At 36.6% G+C, this 27124-nt stretch overlaps 1 pseudogene; it reads left to right on the top strand.

Annotated features, from left to right (window-relative positions):
• The window catches only part of LOC121781473, a 110949-nt pseudogene that overhangs the window by 3704 nt on the left and 80121 nt on the right, over nt 1–27124 (top strand).

Here is a 27124-nt window from a genome sequence, read left to right as displayed (position 1 = left end):
ACAATTTTTTTGTCTTTGCTTAGCATAGAGAATGGCTGGCCTCTGTCAATCTATTTAAAAATGTCCAGCTATAAGGGGATGATAGAGAAAGAAGGCTTTGGTCACTAATTATGTTTATGCTGTTGCTGATGCAGCATACCATACAATGGTAGCCGGTGCTATATAATACGTTAAAAACCTAGATAAATGCTTCCCTTGTTAAAATATTGATTCAACATGTTGCTAACTCTTTCCGCTTTGCTAATTTTTGATATTTCTGCCCTACAGAGCTGAAGTGGATCAAATCGGATATGACATTATGCAAGAGAGATGTGGGTGTGCCTGCATTGTGAAGTTCCACCACCTGACATCACATGATATCTCATCTTCTTATGAGAGCTTGCTATGGGGAATGCGGTTTGATTTTTCGTCTCCGCAAAAAGGTGTTGAAGATGAGAGTTTCAACTTTCGACAACTTGACATCACATGATATCTCATCTTCTTGTGAGACATTGATTTGTAGTCAGCCAACACTAGGGCAAAAAGTGAAAAAAGAAACATGGAAGGGGAGAAAAAAAGAAAAAAAACTGAAAAAAAAGGTAAAAAAGAGAAAGCAGATCTGTTGAAAAAAAAGAAAAGAAAAAAGAAAAGAAAAAAAGAAAAGAAAAAAGAAAAGAAAAAAATTGTGTCACAGATCTAGAAAAAAATAGAGAGCAGAATCAAAGAAAGAGTTCCAAGAAAATGTGAGTTTCTTGCTGTCTAAATAGTACTTCTAATATGAATATCATTGATTTCATATCTACTTTTCCCTAACCTCGAGTTGGATTGTACTTGTTTCCAGAGTTCATAAGGAGGATTCAGTGCTTTTGCTGAGAGGGTTTGATTCAGTGGCCAAGTCTCTTTCTCATCTCTCAAACAATCATGAGACTGCTCTTGAGGAAGCACACCAACTCCATCGTTAAGGGATCATAGTTTTCTTAGTTGTGCAAGATCATCAACTTAGCCAAAGATGGACACAATTCTGTAGAGAAGCTTCATAAGAGGCAAACAAAAAAGAGCTCAAAAGAAACAGAGAGTGTCAAGAAAGCAAAAAATGTTGGTACCCTTATCATCATATTACTAGAAAAACAACATTGTTTGAAGTTGTCTGATTGATTATAGGATTAATGTTGTGTTTCCATAGCTGCTCTTTGGTAAAGCTTGGAGATCTCGAAGAAGCCAAGGCTGTGCTAGATGACTGGACTTCTACTTGCTACACATACGACTTCAGAGTGCCGGACATACTGCTAACGGGATACTGTCAGAAGGGTCTCCTCGATAAATCCGAGGCTCTGCTTCGGGATATTACCAAAAGGGGATAAATACCGACTTCCCTTCCCAAAGTATTCCTACTTCTCTCTGTAAAATCTATACCGCTCTTCATTTAATTCAATATATCGATTGAACATGATAATTAATTTCCGATTTTCATTAGGGCCATCGATTTTCCTAGGCTTCTGGAGCACTCTTATCAGCTGCATGACATGATTGTTGAGAACAAGAAGCCAAAAAGGTGTGTTTTTGCATTCCAAATAGTTGTCCTAATCTCATTGACTCCCTTCCTATTTAGCCCTAAAATGGAGCTGAATTGTACTTGTTTCCGATTTGTAGAGTTCTGAAGCAGTTGATTATGCTAAGAGATTGGAGGAGAATTCAATGATTTTGCTTAGAGGGTTATCATGATGTCCATTTGGACTCTTTATGGTTTATGGACTTAGTGCTGGTTGCATAACCTGAGATTAGGTAGTTATCTAAAACAAGTTAGAGCTTTAATCTATTTCCTTACCTGCAGGCTCGTTAGAATGCAACTTTTCTTATGTCTGGTTTCTTTGAATTTTTCATCTCTTCACTGCTTTTGTTGCTTCTACAAGAACTTTGCACTCACTACTTTATCACTACAGGTTATGACAGTTCCCACAATAAACCTTCTACCATCTGTTCCTCAGATGGTTGACTCAGATTCATTTAAAATGTCCAGCTATATGGGGATGACGCAGCATTCCATGCAGTGGTAGCAGGTGCTATATAATAACTCAAATAACTGGAGAAATGCTTCCCTTGTTCAAAATATAGGTTCAGCAAGTTGCTAATTTTCTCTTTCCGCTTTGCTAATTTTTTATATTTCTGTCGTACAGAGCTGAAGTGGATCAGATTGGATATGACATTATGCAAGAGAGATCTGTGTGTGCCTGAATTGTGAAGTACCACCACCTGACATCACATGATATCTCATCTTCTTATGAGAGCTTGCTATGGGGAATGCGGTTTGATTTTTTCGTCTCTCCAGAAAGATGTTGAAGATGAGAGTTTCAACTTTCGACAACCTGACATCACATGATATCTCATCTTCTTGTGGATATTGATTGTAGTCAGCCAACAATAGTGCAGAAAGTGAAAAATGAAACATGGAAGGGGTAGAATAAGAGCAAAATGAGGAAAAAAAGAAAAAAAGAAAAAGAAAAAGAAGAAAAAAAAGAGAAAGCAGATCTGTTGAAAAAAAAGAAAAGAAAAAAAAGAAAAAAATTGTGTCACAGATCTAGAAAAAAAATAGAGAGCAGAATCAAAGACAGAGTTCCAAGAAAACGTGAGTTTCTTGCAGTCTAAATAGTACTTCTAATATCTTTGATTTCGTATTTATTTTTCCCTAACCTTGAGCTGGATTGTGCTTGTTTCCAGAGTTCATAAGCATTGATCGTGCTAATTGATTTAAGGAGGATTCAGTGTTTTTGCTGAGAGGGTTTGATTCAGTGGCCAAGTCACTTTCTCATCTCTCAAACAAACTTGAGACTGCTCTTGAGGTAGCACACCAAGTCCACCGTTAAGGAATCATAGTGTTCTTAGTTGTGCAAGATCATCAACTTAGCCAAAGATGGAGAAAATTCTGTAGAGAAGCTTCACAAGAGGCAAACAAAAAAGAGCTCAAAGAAACAGAGAGTGTCAAGAAAGCAAAAAATGTAGGTACCCTTATCATCATATTACTTGAAAAACTACATTGTTTAAGGTTGTCTGATTCATTATAGGATTAATGTTGTGTTTCCATAGCTGACAAAGACCATGGCTAGACGAGCAGCTAGCAAGGCTAGAGAGCTAAAGTGGATCAGATGGGATATGGCATTTAAGCAAGAGCGGTCTGGGCTGTTGGAGGAAGAGAACAAGAAGCTTCGTGATGGGCTCTTTGGTAAAGCTTGGAGATCTCGAAGAAGCAAGGCTGTGCTAGATGACTGGACTTCTACTTGCCACACATACGACTTTGCCGAACATACTGCTGACGGGATACTGTCAAAAGGGTCACCCTGATAAATCCGAGGCTCAGCTTTGGGATATTACCAAGAGGGGATAAATACCGACATCCCTTTCCAAATATATGGATTGAACGTTGATAATTAATTCCCATTTTCATCAGAGCCATCGATCTTCCACGACATCTTCTTCTGGAGCACTCTTATCAGCTGCATGCCATGATTGTTGAGAACAAGAAGCCAAAAAAGGTGTGTTTTTTGCATTCCAAATAGTTTTCCTAATCTTATTGACTCCCTACCTATTTAGCCCTAAACTGGAGCTGAATTGTACTTGTTTCCGATTTGTAGAGTTGTGAAGCAGTTGTTCATGCTAAGAGATTGGAGGAGGATTCAATGATTTTGCTTAGAGGGTTATCATGATGTCCATTTGGACTCTTTATGGTTTATGGACTTGGTTCAGGTTGCGTTACCTGAGATTAGGTAGTTATCTGAAACAAGTTAGAGCTTTAATCTATATTCTTACCTGCAGGCACGTTAGAATGCAACTTTTCTTATGTCTGGTTTCTTTGAATTTTCATCTCTTCACTGCTTTTGTTGCTTCTACAAGAACTTTGCACTCACTGCTTTATCACTACAGGTTGATAAACCTTCTACCAACCGTTCCTCAGATAGTTGACTCAGATGATGATCTTGCACAACTAAGTTATTTGAACGAGCCTTCAGTTCTTCACAATCTTCTGTGTAGATATTTACAAGAAAATACATACTCCATGTAATTTTCTATTCGAGAACCTTTTTATTTTATTTGTGTATACAGATTGCCTCTAATTTTAAACAATTTTCTTGTCTTTGCTTTGCATAGAGAATGGCAGGCCCTGTATTACTTTCTGTCAATTCATTTAAAAATGTCCAGCTATATGGGGATGACGCAGCATTCCATGCAATGGTAGCAGGTGCTATATAATACCTCAAATAACTGGAGAAATGCTTCCCTTGTTCAAAATATTGGTTCAGCAAGTTGCTAATTTTCTCTTTCCGCTTTGCTAATTTTTGATATTTCTGCCTTACAGAGCTGAAGTGGATCAGATCGGATATGACATTATGCAACAGAGATGTGGGTGTGCTTGCGTTTGGAAGTACCACCACCTGACATCACATTATATCTCATCTTCTTATGAGAGCTTGCTATGGGGAATGCGGTTTGATTTTTCGTCTCCGCAAAAAGGTGTTGAAGATGAGAGTTTCAACTTTCGACAATCTGACATCAGATGATATCTCATCTTCTTGTGGATATTGATTGTAGTCAGCCAACAATAGGGCAGAGAGTGAAAAAAGAAACATGGAAGGGGTAGAATAAGAGCAAAATGAGGAGAAAAAAGGAAAAAAAAAAATGAAAAATAAGAAAAAAAGAGAAAGCAGATCTGTTGAAAAATAAAAAGAAAAGAAAAAAAGAAAAGAAAAAAAGAAAAAATTGTGTCACAGATCTAGAAAAAATATAGAGAGCAGAATCAAAGAAAGAGTTCCAAGAAAATGTGAGTTTCTTGCAGTCTTAATAGTACTTCTAATATCATTGATTTCGTTTTTGTGTTTCCCTAACCTTGAACTGGATTGTGCTTGTTTCCAGAGTTCATAAGCAGTTGATCGTGCTAAGTGATTTAAGGAGGATTCAGTGCTTTTGCTGAGAGGGTTTGATTCAGTGGCCAAGTCTCTTTCTCATCTCTCAACAATCATGAGACTGCTTTTGAGGAAGCACACCAACTCCATCGTTAAGGGATCATAGTTTTCTTAGTTGTGCAAGATCATCAACTTAACCAAAGATGGAGAAAATTCTGTAGAGAAAGTTCACAGGAGGCAAACAAAAAAGAGCTCAAAAGAAACAGAGAATGTCAAGAAAGCAAAAATTGTATGTACCCTACTCATCATATTACTTGAAAAACAACATTGTTTGAGGTTGTTTGATTGATTATAGGATTAATGTTGTGTTTCCATAGCTGACAATGACATGGCAAGACGAGCAGCGAGCAAGGCTAGAGATCTGAAGTGGATCAGATGGGATATGGCATTTATGCAACAGAGATCTGGGCTGTTGGAGGAAGAGAACATGAAGCTTCGTGATGGGCACCTTGGTAAAGCTTGGAGATCTCGAAGAAGCTAAGGCTGTGCTAGATGACTGGACTTCTACTTGCCACACATACGACTTCAGAGTGCCGAACATACTGCTGATGGGATATTGTTATAAGGGACTCCCCAATAAATTTGAGGCTCAGCTTTGGGATATTACCGAAAGGGGATAAATACCGACTTTCCTTCCCAAAGTATTCCTACTGCTCTCTATAAAATCTATACCGCTCATCATTTAATTCAATATATGGATTGAACACTGTTAGTTATGTTTCGATTTTTGTTAGGGCCATTGATTTTCCACGGCTTCTGGAACACTCTTATCAGCCGCATGACATGATTGTTGAGAACAAGAAGCCAAAAGAGGTGTGTTTTTTTGCATTCCCAATAGTTGTCCTAATCTCATTGACTCCCTACCTATTTAGCCCTAAACTGGAGCTGAATTGTACTTGTTTCCGATTTGTAGTGTTGTGAAGCAGTTGATCATGCTAAGAGATTGGAGGAGGATCCAATGCTTTTGCTTAGAGGGTTATCATGCTGTCCATTTGGATCTTTATGGTTTATGGACTTGGTGCTGGTTGCATTACCTGAGATTAGGTAGTTATCTAAAACATGTTAGAGCTTTAATCTATTTCCTTACCTGTAGGCACGTTGGTATGCAACTTTGTTTGTGTCTGGTTTCTTTGCATTTTTCATCTCTTCACTACTTTTGTTGCTTATACAATAACTTTGCACTTACTGCTTTATCATCTCTTCACTACTTTTGTTGTGACAGTTCCCACAATAAACCTTCTACCAAACTATTCCTCGGATAATTGACTAAGATGACGTTCTTGCACAACCAAGTTATTTGAACGAGCCTTCAGTTCTTCACAATCTTCAGGATAGATATTTACAAGATAATACATACTCCATGTAATTTTCTATTCGAGAACCTTTTTATTTTATTTGTTTATACATGTAGCCTCTAATTTTAAACAATTTTCTTGTCTTTGCTTTGCATAGAGAATGGCAGGCCCTTTATTACTTTCTGTCAATCCGGCATTATGTCAATCCATTTAAAAATTTCCAGCTATATGGGGATGATGCAGCATACCATGCATTGGTAGCAGGTGCTATATAATACCTTAAATACCGAGAGAAATGCTTCCCTTGTTAAAATATTGGTTTAGCATGTTGCTAAAATTATCTTTTCGCTTTGCTAATTTTTTATATTTCTGCTCTACAGAGCTGAAGTGGATCATATCGGACATGACATTATGCAAGAGAGATGTGGGTGTGCCTGCATTGTGGAGTACCACCACTTGACATCACATGATATGTCATCTTCTTACGAGAGCTTGCTATGGGGAATGCAGTTTGATTTTTCGTCTCCACAAAAAGGTGTGATATCACATGATATCTCATCTTCTTGTGTGATATTGATTGTAGTCAGCCAGCACTTGGGCAGAAAGTGGGGAGAAAAAAAGGAAAAAAAAAGAAAAAGAAGAAAAAAAGAGATAGCAAATCTGTGGAAAAAAAAAGAAAAGAAGAAAAAGAAAAAGAAAAAAAAATTGGTCTCACAGATCTAGAAAAAAAAAGAGTGATCCACGAAAATGTGAAGCAAAAAATAGCCCGAATAAGCTGTGGAATACTACGTTATCCCCTTGTTTGAACCATGTGGGGATGAAGTGTTGTCTAAATAACGATGATCATGATGAAGAACCTTCCCATGAGGCAAACAAAAAGAGCCTGAAAAAACCCGGAGAAGTTCAAGAGAACAAAAATTGTAAGCCCTTACCATCATATTACTTGAAAAACAACTTTGTTTGAGGTTGTTGATTGATTATATGATTAATGTTGTATTTCCATAGCTGACATTCACCCTGGCGAGACGAGCAGCGAGCATGGCTTGAAAACTGAAGTGAAGAAGATGGGATAGATAATGCATTTATGCAAGAGAGATCTGGGCTGTTGGAGGAAGAGAACAAGAAGCTTCATGATGGGCTCTTTGGTAAAGCTTGGAGATCTCGAAGAAGCCAAGGCTTTGCTAGATGACTTTACTTCTACGACTTCAGAGTGCCGAACATACTGCTGATGGGATACTGTCATAAGGGTCTCCCCGATAAATCCGAGGCTCGGTTTCGGGATATTACCAACAGGGGATAAATACTGACTTCCCTTCCCAAAGTATTCCTACTCCTCTCTTTAAAATCTATGCCGCTCTTCATTTAATTCAATATATGGATTGGACGCTGATAATTAATTCCCATTTTCATCAGAGCCATCGATCTTCTACAGCATCTTCTTCTTCTTCTGGAGCACTCTAATCAGCTGCTTGCAATGATTGTTGAGAACAAGAAGCCAAAAAAGGTGTGTTTTTTGCATTCCAAATAGTTTTCCTAATCTCATTGACTCCCTACCTATTTAGCCCTAAACTGGAGCTGAATTGTACTTATTTCCGATTGTAGAGTTGTGAAGCAGTTGATCATGCTAAGAGATTGGAGGAGGATTCAATGATTTTGCTTAAAGGGTTATCATGATGTCAGCCAGCACTAGGGCAGAAAGTGGGGAGAAAAAAAGGAAAAAAAATAGAAAAAGAAAAAAAAAGAGATAGCAGATCTGTGGAAAAAAAAAGAAAAGAAAAAATTGGTCTCACAGATCTAGAATAAAAATAGAGTGATCCACGAAAATGTGAAGCAAAAAATAGCCCGAATAAGCTGTGGAATACTACGTTATACCCTTGTTTGAACCATGTGGGGATGAAGTGTTGTCTAAATAACGATGATCATGATGAAGAATCTTCCCATGAGGCAAACAAAAAGAGCCTAAAAAAAACGGAGTAGTTCAAGAGAGCAAAAATTGTAAGCCCTTACCTTCATATTACTTGAAAAACAACTTTGTTTGAGGTTGTTGATTGATTATATGATTAATGTTGTATTTCGATAGCTGACATTCACCATGGCGAGACGAGCAGCGAGCATGGCTTGAAAACTGAAGTGAAGAAGATGGGATAGATAATGCATTTATGCAAGAGAGATCTGGGCTGTTGGAGGAAGAGAACAAGAAGCTTCATGATGGGCTCTTTGGTAAAGCTTGGAGAACTCGAAGAAGCCAAGTCCGTGGGAGATGACTAGACTTCTACTTGCCACACATAAAACTTCAGAGTGTCGAACGTACTCCTGATTGGCTACTGTCAGAAGGTTCTCTCTGATAAATCTGAGGCTCGGCTACGGAATATTAGCAAAAGGGGATAAATACCGACTTCCCTTCCCAAAGTATTTCTACTGCTCTATTTAAAATCAATGCCGCTGTTCATTTAATTCGGAATTTGGATTGAACCCTGATAATTAAGTTCCGATTTTCATCAGGGCCATTGATATTCCACGGCTTCTTCTTCGTCGATGTTTAGCCCTTCTTTCGATAAGTGCTTCCAGAGCACTCTTATCAGCCGCATGACATGATTGTTGAGAACCAAAAGCCAAAAAAGGTATGTTTTTTGCATTCCAAATAGTTTTCCTAATCTCACTGACTCCCTACGTATTTAGCCCTAAACTGGAGCTGAATTGTACTTGTTTCTGATTTGTAGAGTTGTGAAGCAGTTGATCATGCTAAGAGATTGGAAGAGGATTCAATGATTTTGCTTAAAGGGTTATCATGATGTCAGCCAGCACTAGGGCAGAAAGTGGGGAGAAAAAAAGGAAAAAAAAAAGAAGAAAAAAAGAGATAGCAGATCTGTGGAAAAAAAAGAAAAGAAAAAATTGGTCTCACAGATCTAGAAAAAAAAATAGAGTGATCCACGAAAATGTGAAGCAAAAAATAGCCCGAATAAGCTGTGGAATACTATGTTATCCCTTGTTTGAACCATGCGGGGATGAAGTGTTGTCTAAATAACGATGATCATGATGAAGAATCTTCCCATGAGGCAAACAAAAAGAGCCTAAAAAACGGAGAAGTTCAAGAGTGCAAAAATTGTAAGCCATTACCTTCATATTACTTGAAAAACAACTTTGTTTGAGGTTGTTGATTGATCATATGATTAATGTTGTATTTCGATAGCTGACATTCACCATGGCGAGACGAGCAGCGAGCATGGATTGAAAACTGAAGTGAAGAAGATGGGATAGATAATGCATTTATGCAAGAGAGATCTGGGCTGTTAGAGGAAGAGAACAAGAAGCTTCATGATGGGCTCTTTGGTAAAGCTTGAAGAACTCGAAGAAGCCATGTCAGTGGGAGATGACTAGACTTCTACTTGCCACACATACGACTTCATAGTGTCGAACGTACTCCTGATTGGATACTGTCAGAAGGTTCTCTCTGATAAACCTGAGGCTCGGCTACGGAATATTAGCAAAAGGGGATAAATACCGACTTCCCTTCCCAAAGTATTTCTACTGCTGTATTTAAAATCCATGCCGCTGTTCATTTAATTCGGAATTTGGATTGAACCCTGATAATTAAGTTCCGATTTTCATCAGGGCCATTGATATTCCACGGTTTCTTCTTCGTCGATGTTTAGCCCTTCTTTCGATAAGTGCTTCCAGAGCACTCTTATCAGCCGCATGACATGATTGTTGAGAACCAAAAGCCAAAAAAGGTGTGTTTTTTGCATTCCAAATAGTTGTCCTAATCTCATTGTTCCCTACCTATTTAGCCCTAATTGGAGTTGAATTGTACTTGTTCCGGATTTGTAGAGTTGTGAAGCAGTTGATCATGCTAAACGATTGGAGGAGGATTCAATGATTTTTCTTAGAGGGTTATCATGCTGTCCATTTGGACTCTATATGGTTTATTGACTTGGCTCTGGTTGCATTGCCTGAGATTAGGTAGTTATCTAAAACAAGTTTGAGCTTTAATATATTTTCATACCTGCAGGCATATGTATATTGCTTTGGAATGCAGCTTGTCCTTTGTCTGGTTTCTTTGCATTTTGTTCTCCTCGACACTAAAGCATTTGGCTGGGGTAGTTAAAGCTCCGTGTTGTCAATGCAACATATAAAGCAGTATTGTAGGACACATTAAAAAAGAGTTGGCCTCATGAATGATCAGAATGCTGCGTTTTTATCTTGCCCAAATGATCAGCAAATTTCAGTTTACAAATGGAATTTCGATCTCAGCCACTCATTATTGATGATGACATGATTTTAGAATCTTTGTGCTAGGTGTTGGCTACATGATCAGCTATGGGAATCTGGGCAAATAAAATCAAACTCTATGGAGAAATCTTTGTTTCAGCTATCGGACGTAAGTGTTAGTTCATTTGATTTTTCATCTCTTCACTGCTTTTGTTGCATTCTACAAGAACTTTGCGCTTACTGCATTATCATTACAGGTTGTGACAGTTTCCACACAAGACCTTCTACCAACCAATCCTTAGATACTTGACTAAGTTGATAATCTTGCAGAACTAAGTTATTTGAACGAGCCTTCAGTTCTTCACAATCATCGGTATAGATAATTACAAGATAATATATATGTAATTCTCTATTTGAGAACCTTTTCATTTTATTTGCTTATACTGATTGCCTCTAAATCTTATAAACAATTTCCTTGTCTTTGCTTTGCATAGAGAATGGCAGGCCCTGTATTATTTCAGTCAATTCATTTAAAAATGCCCAGCTATATGGGGATGATACAGAAAGAAGCTTTTGGACACTCCTCATGTTTATGCTATTGCTGATGCAACATAAAATGCAACGATAGCAGGTGCTATATGAGTCTCTTTAAATACGTGGAGAAATGCTTGCATTGTTAACATATTGTCTGATTGATTATGGGATTAATGTTGTGTTTCCATAGATGACAATCACCATGGCGAGACAAGCAGCGAGCATGGCTAGAGAGCCGATGTGGGTCAGATGAGATATGGCATTTATGCAAGAGAGATGTGGGCTGTTGGAGGAAGAGAACAAGAAACTTTGTGATGGAGTAACGGGAGATGAAGACGTTGAATTGGTGAAGCTTCAACTTGAAGCACTTTTGGCAGAGCAATCAAGACAGGAAAAAGACAATGCATACTTGACGAGGGTAACCCAGTTCCTGCATTTTCGAGTACCACCAGCTGGCATCACATGATATCTCATCTTCTTATGAGAGCTTGCTATGGGGAATGCGGTTTGATTTTTGTCTCCGCAAAAAGGTTTTGAAGATGAAAGTTTCAACTTTCGACAACCTGACGTCACATGATATCTCATCTTCTTGTGAGATATTGATTGTAGTCAGCCAACATTAGGGCAGAAAGTGTAAATAGAAACATGGAAGGGGTAGAATAAAAGCAAAATGGAGAGAAAAAAAGGAAAAAAAAAGAAAAAGAAGGAAAAAAGAGAAAGCAGATCTGTGGGAAGAAAAAAAAGAGAAAAGAAGAAAAAGAAAAGAAAAAATTGGTGTCACAGATCTAGAAAAAAAGTATAAAGCAGTATCAAAGAAAGAGTTCCAAGAAAATGTGAGTTTTTTCCAAGTCTAAATAGTACTTCTAATATCATTGATTTCATATCTACTTTTCCCTAACCTGGAGCTGGATTGTGCTTGGTCTTCACAGTTCTGAAGCAGTCTATCATGCTAAGTGATTTAAGGAGGATTCAGTGCTTTTGCTGAGAGGGTTTGATTCATTGGACAAGTTTCTTTCTCATCTCTCTAACAATCTTGAGACTGCTCTTGAGGTAGCACACCAACTCTATCGTTAAGGAATCACAGTTTTCTTTGTGTGAAAAGCTATAACTCGTTTAACATGAGAATCCCTAATTTAAATGATTTTTCATTTTTAGGAATTCAATTCGAACTATAATAATTTTGTTCTGTTTTGATGTGTTGAATTTCATCCTAAGATTGATGGTCCCATTTTATTCTAATTATGAAATAATGAATCAAATGATTAAAATGTTCGTAGAATTGATGTGTGGTCTGCATTTTGTAGGAGGTAGAAGTCATGTCGGACTACCAACATTGAGTGAAATCTTACATGCCAACAACGAGAAAACCAAAGATGGAGAAAATTCTGTAGAGAAACTTCACAATAGGCAAACAAAAAAGAGCTCAAAAGAAACGGAGAATGTCAAGAAAGCAAAAAATGCAAGTAACCTTATCTTCATATTACTTGAAAAGCAACGTTGTTTGAGAATGTGTGATTGATTAGGGGATTAATGTTGTGTTTCCATAGCACACAATCACCATGGCTAGACGAGCAGCGAGCAAGGCTAGAGAGCCGATGTGGGTCAGATGGGATATGGCATTTATGCAAGAGAGATCTGGGCTGTTGGAGGAAGAGAACAAGAAGCTTCGTGATGGGCTCATTGATAAAGCATGGAGATCTCAAAGAAGCCAAGGCTGTGCTAGATGACTGGATTTCAGAGTGCCGAACATTCTCCTGATCGGCTACTGTCAGAAAGGTCTCCCTGATTAATCCGGGGCTCTGCTTTGGGATATTAGCAAAAGGGCATATATACCGACTTCCCTTCTCAAAGTATTCCTATTGTTCTGTTTAAAATCTATACCGCTCTTCATTTAATTTAAAATATAGATTGAACGACGATAATTAAGTTTCGATTTTTTATTAGGGCCATTGATTTTACACGACTTCAGAGTGCCTAACATACCCCTTATCAGCTACTATGAGAAGGGTCACCCTGATAAATACGAGGCTCTGCTTCGGGATATTAATAAAAGGGGATAAATATCGACCTCCCTTCACAAAGTATTCCTAATGTTCTCTTTTAAATTATACCACTCTTCATTTAATTCAAAATATGGATTGAACCTGATAATTAAGTTCCGATTTTCATCAGGGCCATCGATTTTCCACGTTCTTCAATGTTTAGTCCTTTTGATAAGTGCTTCTGGAGCACTCTTATGATTGTTGAGAACCAGAAGCTAAAAAGGTTTGTATCTAGCAATCCAAATAGTACTTCTAATCTCATTGCTTCCGTACCTATCTAGCATTCTAGCCCTAAACTGGAGCCGAATTATACTTGTTTCCTATTTGTAGAGTTGTGAAGCAGTTGATCATGCTAAGAGATTGGAGGAGGATCCAATGCTTTTGCTTAGAGGGATATCATGCTGTCCATTTGGACTCTTTATGGTTTATGGACTTGGTGCTGGTTGCATTACCTGAGATTAGGTTGATCCATTCATGCTAGTTGTGCTAGTTAGGTTGATCCAATCCGTTAGACTTATTGTATTGGTGGCAGAATATTTATTGATCATCTGCAACAATGAAAGGCTGATCCATTCATGCTAGTTGTGCTAGTTATGTACATTTGTTTGAGACCATAATGTGGGTGGGTGTCTTTGTGACTTATGATTAGAATTTCCTTGTCATAGTGATGATAAAGTTTTGATAACGTATTATACATGCCACTTAATTCTAGATATAGGATATGTTACATTTATATGTTCTTTTAGGTTTTTAAAATTATAAATAAATTATTTTTGGCTTAATTATATCGATGTGAGCTTTTTACTGTGAGTTCTTTATGAGACGGGAAAATTCTTTGAAAAAATCAGGATCCTATACATTCTGAAATTATCTAGCTACTCTCATCCTGTTACTGATATTCTTTGATCTCTCGTTGAGAATTTTCTATTTTTAATGCCAAAACGAAAATGAAGACTGAGATTTATAGCACCGTTTATGAGAAATCATTATTGTTATGGTCCATCAAGTTTTGTGAAGTTTTATGAGCAAGATCTGATTCTTATGATGTCAACCTGGAGGGTATGAACACAAAGGATGAGGTCACCAAATCTCTGACACCAGAATAGGTTCATGATTTCAAAGATCAATAATTACTCGTATATGAGTGTTTTACAGCTTGGTTTAATAGCTAAACCATCACACTTATGACATGTTTATTTTCCCTCATATTTGGGCAATTGACACAAGAGATGCATTGGGCTTGTTCAAATGGCTTGTGAAACAGATAAACTTGTCATTTTCCTAGGGGAAAGACAATATGGGGCGGTCAGTAAGCATCCTTGATATGGATTTGAGTCAGTTAAGGTATGCAATGATTGATATTTTCCACTATGGTGCAATTTGTCCCACTTTAGATAATCTTACTTGGAGTCTTTGATTGCTTTTATTGCACCAGAAGAATAACTTTATATTTTGAACTATTTTGCATCAGTTACGCTGACGAGCGGCTCGAGCACCATTTCGATCAACATCTCGTCAAACATGAGCAAGAAGTAAGCATTACAAATCAAAAGGCATTTCAATTTGTTTTCTGCCGTCTTTCCATCACAAAATAGAGCCTGCAAGGATTATGATTTGTGAATCCGTAATTAAGTTATTGTGCCTTAGTTATCTGAATGATTAATACATTAATCAACTTAATACTGACTGTTCTGATTTTAAATTGTGCATTACATATTTTAGCATAACCCTTCTGATACTGTAATTTTATTATTGGTGCTGGTGAAACATATTTACAATCAAAAGAATATGAGGTAGATGGAAATGACTGGAAGAGGATTTTGAAGTCAACCAAGATTGTGTGGATCCTTTTGAGAAGGTAATCAGCGTTATAATTGTTGTATAGTAGGGTTTTCCTTTTTCACGCAGTATTTTGATTGACATAGTTCTATTTATGTCTATTATGGGTAGCATGAGAAGAAGGGCAACTAAAGCCATTTTCTGTCAATCAGTAAAACATTAAGATGAACCGTAATAATACACCCAACTCATTTTTCTCATCTGCTAATTGTTATTTTATCGGACTTTTACCTGCATTTGTTGAATAGATATATTTTACTATCGAACAAATTGTGTCTCTTTACTGTATGTTTACAATGGTGTGCTAGATCAGACACCTATTGGATTCATATCATTGCTGGATATATTTTCAAATCTTCCCAAAGCTACATATGTAACATTTTCAGCTAAACATCAGTACTAACCGGGAGAAAGAGGGTGTAACATTCAGAATTCGGCATCATGCCCGGGAGGTTAGTGTACTTGTCATTTTACTTTAGTGGAATATTTGTACAAAGGCAATAATTTAGCTAGAGCAAGGGAACCTCAAGTTGATTTAGAACTTGATTATTATTGTTATGCTGTAGTAATCAATTACTATGGTTGTTTTCATGGGTATGCATTTGTTAAATGTTATCTAGCTAAATGAAATTGGAGCTACAAATAGTGTTCATGTATGATAGAAAATGTCAACTTGTACCATTTGATTTTGACCGGTTCAGTTATGAAAAATCCATTATACTTATTGTGTTGGTGGCAGAATATTTATTGATCATCTGCAACAATGGAAGGCTGATCCATTCATGCTAGTTGTGCTAGTTATGTACAATGGCAGAATATTTTTATATATAATACCTAATATACTCGGAGAATTGCTTGTCTTGTTAACATATTGGTTTAGCAAGTTGCTAATTTTTCTATCTGGTTTGCTAATTTTTATATTTGCCGATGAAGTAAGCATGTCTATAATTATCATGTTAACTGCAAGCTATTCAGTTTAAGCCTGTCTATATTTGATAATTTTTTATATTTGCAGATGAAGTAAGCCGGATGAAATGCTTGTCTTCTTCCTTTGTTCCATGCTGTAGCTTTGTTTCTAATAAAATTTTTTTTATCAACTTTATTTGCCTATTTCGGTTTGGTGCTATGTTTAAGTTAAATGTGAAAAAGAAAAGAGAGTGGATAGAGGGAATGAAATGAGGAAGTTGGCTATAAGAATAAAAGTGATTCAAACAAAGAAAGAAGATAAAGAGCTGTTGGAGCAGACGAAATCAGCCACCTCAAGAGTTGTTGCAAGGGACAAAGGGAGTTGATAATGAGGCTGACACAGTTCTAAAGATGCAGGGGATGAAGAGAAAACTGCCCAATCTTGGACATGCCTGAGATCCTATGGCATGCAAAGCTGACCAGCACACAAGGTGACCCCTTTCTATTCTTGTATTCTTCTGTTTCTCTGTTGGTCAGTGTTTTGAGTCTTCTTCAACAGTAAGCCCCAACTTGAGAGTATGGCCTTAGTGGGCGAAGGGGTTGCTCATTTGTGTCTTGCCGTTTGTGTTTTTATGTGTTTGTTTTATTAGCTAGTCGAGCATGTCCTAATTATTAATTTTTGCTTTTTTTTATGAGTTCGGTTTTTAACTACATGACCCTGTTAAGTGATTTAAGAATGATGGAATAATGAGTTTTGAGTTGGATTAATGCCATATTGAGCCTTGATGTAAAACACACTAATTTTTTCTGAGTGACTTTAATTTGCATGTATTCTTCATATAGTATGGTCAATATGCAATAGGGATAGAGGGCAACTAAGATACCCATGTTTGAGCCTTGTTTCCTTTGAATATCCACCAAACACACGTTATCCCAGTGAGCCATTTTGAAGCTTCATACGTATTCGTGCCCTGTCTCTTTCTTAGCTCTCTAACAATCTTGAGACTGTTCTTGAGGTAGCACTCCAACACCATCCTTTAGGAGTCATATAGTCTTAGTGCGAAAAGCTATGGCTCGTTTAACACGATAATCCCTAATTTGAATGATTTTGATGTTTAGGGATTGAGTTCGAACTCTGTGAATTTTCATAGGGAGTCTTCTGCTGTTCAAGACTAAAAACTATAATGACTTACTTCTGTCTAAGCTTATATATTATGAATATGTTCTTATTAGCTTCCGCTCTTCTTTGTGTTTTACATGGTAGCCATGCCATCGTGTACATCTTTGTTCTAAAACAAATTGTTGGCATCCAGAAATTGCTTGGGGAGTCAAACAATGACCACAAAGGAAACATATGCAAGGAATAATTTGAGAAACGTTGGCCTTCAGTTTAATCGCCTACCTCTATCTGACTGCTAAAAGGTATGTAAATCATAATTGCTGTTTATTAATATTTTTTTACGATAATGTGTGGTCTGCTTCGACATTAATAGATGCAATGGCAATGAGAATAGATTCTATACATTCTGAAATTATCTAGCTACTCTCATCCTGATGGTTACTGATATTCTTTGATCTCTCGTCTAGAATTTTCTATTTTTAATGCCAAATGAAAATGAAGACTGTGAGGTTTATAACAGGTTTATGAGAAATCATTATTGTGATGGTCCATCAGGTTTTGTGAAGTTTTAGGAGCAAGATCTAATTCTTATGATGTCAACCAGGAGAGGTCACCAAATCTCTTGACACCTGAATAGGTTCATGATTTCGAAGATCAGTAATTCCTTGCATATGCATGTTTTACAGCTTGGTTTGATTGCTAAACCATCATACTTATGACTTGTTTATTTTCCCTCGTATTTAGGCAATTGACACAAGAGATGCATTGGCAATGTTTATTTATGTAAGCTTGTTCTAATGGCCTGTGGAGCAGATAAACTTGTCACTTTCCTAGGGGAAAGATAATATGGGGCGTTCAGTAAGCATCCTTTATATGGGTTTGAGTCACTTAAGGTATACAATTATTGATATTTTCCACTACATATATATATATATATATATATATACTATGGTGCAATTTGTCCTACTTTAGTTTCTCTTACTGGGAGTCTTTGATTGCTTTTTTGCACCAGAAGAATAATTTTATAGTTTGATTTGTTTTGCATCAGCTGTGCTGACCAGCGGCTCGAGCACCATTTCAATCAACATTTCGTCAAATATGAGCAAGAAGTAAGCATCACACATAAAAGGCATTTCAAGTTATTTCCTTCGGTCTTTCCTTCACAAAACAGAGCCTGCAAGGATTAAAAATTGTGAATCCATAAATAAATTCTTTTGCCTTAATTATCTGAATGTGTAATAAATTAATCAACTTAATGCTAACTGATTTAGATTTCTTTATTCTATAATTATATTCGCATGCTTGAATTCCATCTTGATGCTGTTTTCATGGCAGAGTTTGGTAACATTTGGATTCTTTATGTACAGTTTATGGATTTGGTGCTGGTTGCATTACATGAGATTAGGGGTTTATCTAAGACAAGTTAGAGCTATATCTATTTTCTTACCAGCGAGCTTTCCTATATTACGTTGGAATGCAACTTTTCCACTGTTCGAATTCTTGGAAATTACTTCTGCTGGCACTAAGCATTTTGCTAGAGAAGTTAAAGCTCTGTATAGTCTATACACCATATCAAGTAAAATAGGGGGAAACATGAAAAAGGAGTTGGGCTCGTGAATGATCAGAATGTTGCATTTTTATCTTGCCTAAATGTATGCCATTTTTAGTTTACAAATAGAATTTTGATACATAATACCTAAAATACTCGGAGAAATGCTCGTCTTGTTAACATATTGGTTCAGCAAGTTGCTAATTTTTTATATTTGCGACTGAAGTAAGCCTGTCTATAATTATCAGGTTAGCTGCAGTTCCTGTAATGATCTTCTTCCTTTGTTCCATGCTGTAGCTTTATTTCTAATAGTTTTTTTGTGATCAACTTTATTTGCCCTTTCTGGTTTGGTGCTAGGTTTAAGTTAAATGTGAAAAAGAAAAGAGAGTGGATAGAGGGAATGAAATGAGGAAGTTGGCTATAAGAATAAAAGAGATGCAAGCACAGAAAGAAGATAAAGGCTTGTTGGAGCAGACGAAATCAGCCACCTCAAGAGTTGTTGCAAGGGAGGAAAGGAGTTGAAATAGGAGAGGAATGGGGCTGACACAGTTCTGAAGATGCAAGGGTAGAATAGAAAACTTCCCAATCTTAGACATGCCTGAGATCCAATGACATGCAAAGCTGACCAGCACACAAGGTGGCCCCTTTCTTTTCTTTTATTCTTCTGTTTCTCTGTTGGTCAGCGTTTTGAATCTTCTTCCAGTGTAAGCCCCAACTTGAGAGTACGGCCTTAGTGGGCGGAGGTGTTGCTCATTTGTGTCTTACTGTTTTTTGTGCGCTTTTATGTGTTTGTTGACCTAATGATTAATTTTTGCTTTTATTTGATGAGTTCGGTTTTTAACTACATGAGTTAAGTGATTTAAGTATGATGGATGGTCAATATGCAATAGGGATAGAGGGCAGCTAGATACCCATGTTTGATCCTTGTTTCCTTTGAATATCCACCAAACACATGTTATCCCAGTGAGCCATTTTGAAGCTTTAATCAACATAAAAGGCACTCAAGTTATTTTCTTCTTTCTTTCCTTCACAAAATAGCCTGCAACGGTTACAAATTGTGAATTCATATAAGTAAATTCTTTTGTCTTGAATTATCTGAATGATTAATACTTTAATCAACATAATGCTAATTGCTTTAAATTTCTTTATTCTACAATTTTATTGGCATGCTTGAATTCCATCTTGAAGTTTCCTCGTGACTATTTTCATAGCATAATTTGGTAACATTTGGATTCTTTATGAAAAGTTTATGGACTTGGTGATGGTTGCATTACTTGAAATCAGGGGGTTGTCTAAGACGAGTTAGAACTTTAATCTATTTTTTTCCAGCGAGCTTTGCTATATTAACAGGAATGCAACTTTTCCATTGTCCGAATTCTTGGAAATATTATGACCGGATGCCCATGGTTATTTTTTCAGGTAGGCTGAGGTGAAGAAGTGCTTATGAAGTGAATCTTTGAAGATCCCAAACATTGATGATGAACAAAAGATTCATAATATTATGGTAATTGTACTAGAGAATTTGCTTGCAAATCTATTTTCCCTTAATGTAAAGAGACATAACAGAATATGGTCAGACTAGGTCATTAGATAAGATAAGCATAATGTATAGAGACATATAGAATGTATAGTGTATGTAGTGTATATAGTGTGTGGAGTGTAGAGTGTGTAGTGTGTGTGTGTGCATATATTGTGTGTAGTGTGTATTTCATCTGAAGTGTGTGTTGTGTATTTCATCTTAAGTATGTGTGTGTTGTGTGTATTCTGTGTATGTGTGTTTAATTTGTAAACAATGTGAATAGTATGTTTATTGTGTACATACTGTGTTGTGTGTATTAGGTATTTTGTGTATGTGTGTTTTTAATGCATGTATTTTGTGTAGAATGTGTTTATTTTATTTATAGTGTGTACATTGTGTATAGTGTGTGCACTGCATTATTTACTTTGTGTATTGTGCGTAATGTATTTTGTGTATTGTGTGTAGTGTGTGTAAGTGTGTTTGAAGTGCATGAATATTGTTAATTGTGTATATTTTGTATAGTATGTGTATATTTTGTGTATAGTGTGTTATGTATTTTGTGTATAATATTCATCTGTATTATTTATAGTATTGCGTGTATAGGCTGTGTATAATGTCTAATTTATGTATTGTGTAGTGTATGTGTGTGTATAAGTGTATTGAGTGTACAGTGTGTATAATGTGTGTTAATTTTTTATACAGTTGTATGTTTATTTTGTGTATTAGTATGTGATTTGTGTATTGGTCTTTGTGTATAATGTGTTTCTATATTTTGTGTAGTCTTTGATTATGCTCAATATATGTAGTGTGTTATGGGCGTGCATTTTGTATATTTTGTGTAGTGTATGTATATGTGTGTACGTGTGTGTTTTGTATAATGGGTGTGCAGTGTGTGTATTCTGTATGGGTTTATTTTGTGTATAGTATGTGTAGTGTGTGTTTTTCATGTAGTGTGTCTAGTGTGTATTTTGTGTGTATTGTGTGTGACTATCACATTGTTTGTATTTTGTGTATATAGTGTGTATTATGTGCAATGCATGTATTATGTGTATGTGTTTTTGCAATGCATGTATGTTATGTACATATGTGTGCAAGGTGTTTATTTTGGGGAAATGCTATGCAGCCACGTTATGACTGGCCATAAAATGACATTTTAGTAAATTTAGATAGTATGACTATTAATGTTTCAAATAAGTCATTTAATGCTCAAATAATTTTACACTATTACCCTTTTACTTAATTCTAGTTGTTTTTTATTTCATTTCTCTAATCCATTCATTCATTTTTTTTAATTTTATGTTTTCAATAATTTATTTTTACACTATTTTTTAATTTAATATTAAAATTTTGTCCTTTTAAAAATGTTTTCCTATTATACCAAGTAGGAATCAATAAAGTTTTGTACTCGTTATGAAATAAATTTATTTGGAACTAATTTGATATGTAGTTTAGTGATCATTTATAATATTAACCCATGATTATTAATATAAATAAGTATATTGATCAAAGCTCAATTTTACTTATTTGTAAATATATAAACATTTAAAGTATTTTAAGTAAATATGAAAAATAAAAATATTACCACGATGCATTGGTATTATAAATATAAGAAATAATTAAATTAATTATCATGTAACCTTAATAAATATTAATTTTTATTTATATAAATTTCATGCACCATGAGTTAAAATTCTAGTCTCTTTCATATTTATATTTTATAACTAAGGGTGCAATTGTATAAATAAAATTGATACTTTTTAGAAGTATTGATTTCAATGAAATGGCATTAAATACACTATCTTTTATTATTTTTTTATTTTTATGGTTGGCCATAATGTGGCCATTTAGCACTACTCTTTATTTTGTGTAAGCTTGTATGTATTTTGTGTGTAGTGTGTGTGTTTTATTTAGTGTGTGCAGTGGGGGTATTTTGTGTACAGTGTGTATGTAGTGCAGTGTGAGTATTGTGTGTAACTTTTATATAGTATGTGTATAGTATGTGTATAGTGTGTGTAGTGTGTTGTGTAGAGTATATGTATTTTGTGTATAGTATGTTGTGTATTTTGTGTACAATATTTCTTGTGTAGTCCGTGTATAATGTCTAATTTATGTACTATGTGTAGTGTATGTGTGTGAGTGTGTGCAGTGTGTATATACTTTATGTAAAGAGTGTGTAGTTTCTTTCATCTGTAATGTGTGTAAGTTGTGTTTATTTTTTGTACCGTATGTCGTGTTTGAAATGCATGTATTTTGTGTATATTTGTAGTGTGTATTTTTGTATTGTATATGTGCAGTGTGTTTATTTTGTGTGTGTATATGTGTGTAGTGTATGTATTTTCTGTATAATGTTTGTGTTTTGTTTAGTGGGTGCAATGTGGGTATTGTGGATATTTTGTGTTTGTGAGTATGTAGCGCAATGTAAGTGCCTATATTTTGTGCATAGTACATGCATATCTTTTGTTTAGCATGTGCATTTTGTGCATAATGTTTATGTATCGCTGTATATTTTATTTATGTATGTGTGCGTATTTTTAGTGTATTGTGTATTTTGTGTATAGTTTGTGTCTGTATTTTGTGTATAACATGAGTATACTGTATGTGTGCAGTTATGAATAGTGTGTAGTGTATGTGTGTGAAGTGTTTGTATAATTTTTGCATTGTGTATTTCGTTTGTAGCGTGTGTAAAGTGTGTTTATTTTTTGTATAGTGTGAGAGTAGTATGTTTATATATGTTTATGGTGTAGTGTTGTGTGTAATGTGTATTTTGTGTATATATTGTGAGAGTAGTATGTTTATATATGTTTATGGTGTAGTGTTTTGTGTATAGTGTATTGTTGTGTGTAATGTGTATTTTGTGTATATATTGTTTTTGTATTTTTCGTATAGTATGTGTATAAAATGCAATTGTTTGTATTTAGTATAGTTTGTATGTGTGTATAGTGGGAGTAGGTGTACAGTGCGTATATTTCGTGCGTATTGTTTGTGTTGTATTTGTTTTATGTATGTGTTAATTTTATGTATACTGTGTGAGTGTATACTTTGTGAATAGTGTGTGCAGTATAACTTTATATAGAGTATATAGAGTGTGTTGTGCATGTATAATGTGTGTATACTTTATGTATAGAGTGTGTAGTGTGTGTTTTACTTGTATAGTGTATGTATAGTGTGTAGTGTATATTTCGTTTGTATTGTGTGTCTAAAGTGTGTTTTTTTACATTGTGAGTAGATAGTTTATTTTCTGTATAATGTGTAGTGGCTAGTGTGTATTTTGTGTATAATGTGTTTCTGTAATTTGTATATGTAGTCTTGTGTATTATGTGCATTTTATGTAGTGTATGTACATTGTGTATTTTGTATAGTGTGTATGTGTGAGTACAATGCAAGCGTATTGTGTATAGTGGATGTGCAGTGCGTGTATTTCGTGTATAGTGTGTCTAGTATGTTTATAGTTTTCGTTGCGTGTATTTTGTACATGTTTATTTTGTGTGTAATGTGTGTGTGCAGTGTATATCTTGTGTATATCTTGTATTATTGTGTGTGTGACTAACAAATTGTTTCTATTTTGTGTATATTATTGGTATCATGTGTTTATGTATGTGTATATAGTGTTTATGTACGTGTATTTGCAATGCATGTATTTCGTGTATATGTATGTATTTTATGTATGTGCGTAGATTCTGTGTTTATAAGGTGTGCAATATGTATTTTATATGTGTATCATTTTTATAATGTGTGTTTTGTTAGTGTTTGGAGTGTTATGTGTGTGTGTGGGGGGGGGGGGGGGGTGTTGTGTGTTTTGTTTATTGTTGTATTTTGTGCCTGGTGTGTTTGTACTGTTGCAGTTCCGATCTCCTTGGACAAAAGTAGCCTTTGATGGAGCCGGCGCGTAGTGAAGTGGCGAATGCCTTCAACAAAGCTCCGCAGTGATCGCGGATGATCCCACCTCCACTCGCACTTCCTGTGGCAGCTTCCCCTTCACATTAGCTTGATCCAAGGGGGTTCTGGGGGATTCCACTTGACCGGCATAACCATTGGGGGGGATGTCTTCTCTCCGCTCGAGCCGACACGTCCATTGTCATGCTAACACACTTCCATTGTTTCGGCCCAATGCTCCCATTGATCATGAGGTTCCGAATGTGCCTTTGCACCTGCCAAACCACATGAAAAGGTTTGAATCGAATACCATTATGCTGGCTCTTGTTGCACTCTATCCATATGAACCAGAGGATAAGATACGGAATCACTCGGCTTAGGTGTGTCTTGGCCGGTTGGCGGACTCTCTTGGCCCATACCTCGAGCCGGTCTAGGATAGTAGTGTCATTGATGCGGAGGGGGTTTTGATTGCTGGTAAACCACACATCAAACTCTCTCCAAACTCTAGCTGCACCTGCTCCTTGTACAAACATATGCTGCAATGATTCAATCCCGGTCGAGCGGGGCAACAATGGCATTTTGAGGCGAGTTCGATATTTCTCCCTGCCGTCCAGATGTCACCAAGGGCCAGGATGAGCGGGCGATGCGTGTGAACGGTTTCCCACGCCGAGGACAGGGTGAAGTTCCCCATCCGAGACAGGTTTAACCTCGGGTTGTCTTGTTCTTCGGCCAGAATTGATATTAGCGATCTCTTCAATGATCTGTTGTGGCAACCCGACTTGGTCATGAAGGAGCTGGAGTTTAGGGGTACTCCAGCCTCCTTCCTCCCAGAATCCGAAACCCGAGCTGTAGGGGGGCCTCTGTCATCAAGGCTTGCGTCTCTCATAGGTGTATTTCCCAACCAAATATGATCCCAAAAAATTATATTTCCATTTCCGATTACCCACCGGATATGCGGCTGAACTTGGGCCCAAATCCTAGAGAGCCTTCGCCAAGTAGGGCTACATCTGCCAGAGACCGACCGGGCAAGCGGAGAGGACGTCCTACAATATTTGTTAGTTAAGTACACAGACCAAAGGGAGTTGTGCTCCCGGAACCACCGCCACAATTTGATGTTGAAGGCCCTGAGTACTTTGAACCGTCTAACCCCAAGCCCTTCTTCCGCCGTGGGGCGACAAATTTGTTTCGAGCTAATCCAATGGGTTTTTGTTTTCCTGTCATTTGTGGATCCCCAAGCTGGTCCAGTTGTTTGAGCGCGCCATTCGTCGGTTCAATAGCTTGAAAGATGTGGATTGAGATCGCTTCCAGGGTACTTTTGATAAGGGTGAGCCTTCCTCTAAAAGAGAGGTGACGGTGAGTCCATCCACTGATTCTTCTAGCAATCTTGTCTTTAAGGAAGAAGAACAAATCTGTACGTTTGACTCCCCAGAAGATGGGCGCCCAACCTTCGTGCACCTTAAGCAATATACAGAAAATACACACACTAAAAGCACACCCTGCAGACCCACTATACACGACATACTTGCATTTGACGTCCAAAGCCTTTGTCCTAGCGGCAATGAGCTTAGACATTATCGTATGAGGTGCCGAGTTCAAGCCCTCTTGACATCAGTTGCAATTTCCTCATTTCTGTAGTATAGGAGTTTATTTGTAATTTTCTCCTTAATAAAAGAGTTTATTTAAAAAAAACATACTTGCATTGGACACACACATACAAACTATAAAATTTATACACAATGCACACACACTACACACTACATAAATTGCACAAAATATAAAAACCCACTATACACAAAAATGTACAATACACAACATACATACCCTAATCACTAAAATACAAAAAATAAACACACTTTACATACAAAAGAGATATATACTCACTCTATACATATATTATACACACACTGCACACACTATGTAAAGTACACACACTATACACACACATATACAATACACATAGTACATAAATTAAACATTATACACACACTATACACAAAATAAACATACTACATACAAATAATACTAACACTGGACATCCCTAAACCCTTCTATCTGAGTATGCTCTTCACTTTGTTCTCTAACAACAAGGATTAAGAAATTGTATTAAAAAGTATGAGAAAATAATAAATTAGGAAAGACAAAGAGAGAATAAAGTAGGTGATTAAATAAAGTAATAGTGATTTGATGTATTATTTTTTGTCAAAAAATAAAATGACTCAACTTAGTTGAGATATTCCAAAAGGTACTACCTCCGTCCCATAAAAGATGTCTCACTTTCCTTTTTAGTTTGTCCCACTAAAGATGTCACATTTTCATTTTTAGAAAAAGTTCTCTCTCACAATAATATAAATATTATATTTTCTCTTCCACCTAACACACAAAATAAAACCTCCTAAAATCATGTGCCATCCCACAAGTATGACATCTTTTGTGGGACGGAGGGAGTATACAACTCAACTTAGCTGGGACAGAGGGAGTGTTTTAAAAATTAAATAGAGAGATAAATATGAAAAAATAAAGTAAAGAAGTAAAGATAGAATAAAGTATTGAGACAATTCTCAAATAGAGTATTCTTGCAAAAGGTTGAAACCCCAACCTCAAGGGTCCCCACATCCAGGTCTGACAGTAGGGTACAAAGTGGCCCGCTAAGGGGGAGGGCCATTAACACTTTCTTGCCAGAAAGCCATCTCCCAAAGCCTAACAATTGTGCCTTAGAGATGTTGCAACTATACGGCAGTAGTGGAAATCGATCCTTGCCCATTCTTGCAACTCTTTGATAAGTCGTATTCTAGGCCTTGGTTACTGGTCAGTATAATGTGCATAATTGGCGTATATTCTGCAAAACAGTTGCTAAAGTGTGCAGGGAAGTGTTCTAGCCAGTAGGCAAAGCTTCGGATACTTCAGGCGAAAAGGGCGTCAGGATGTTGTTATCCTGACCAGTATGCATGCCAAAAAGGCTCGAGATGGAGAAGAAGGATAGCTGGGAAGATCAACCGCAAGCAAGGGGGCAAAAGAGTCATTTCATGTTCGAAGTCTACCCTAAAAATCATGGGAGGCCTCCCTATAAAAGGAAGCCACTTGGAGAGAGAATGAGGACCAATTAGTTAGTTAACTCCTATGCTTAGTTAGCAATTTCTCTTCGGTAGATCCCTCCTTCTGCATTATCCTTCGTAATTCTCGTTCCTCGCCACAACCATGGTCACCTGAAGTTCCAGAAGTCCGCCGGAGATTCGCCTTCCACCGTTCCAGCCAGTTTATTCTATAGTAGTAGCAGTTTCATCGCTCGGAGTGGCAAAACAATCTTTAT

Source organism: Salvia splendens, chromosome 20, assembly GCF_004379255.2.
Source record: "Salvia splendens isolate huo1 chromosome 20, SspV2, whole genome shotgun sequence".
Taxonomy (NCBI): domain Eukaryota; kingdom Viridiplantae; phylum Streptophyta; class Magnoliopsida; order Lamiales; family Lamiaceae; genus Salvia; species Salvia splendens.
Note: the sequence above shows the minus strand (reverse complement) of the source record. Positions and strands in the feature narration are given on the sequence as shown.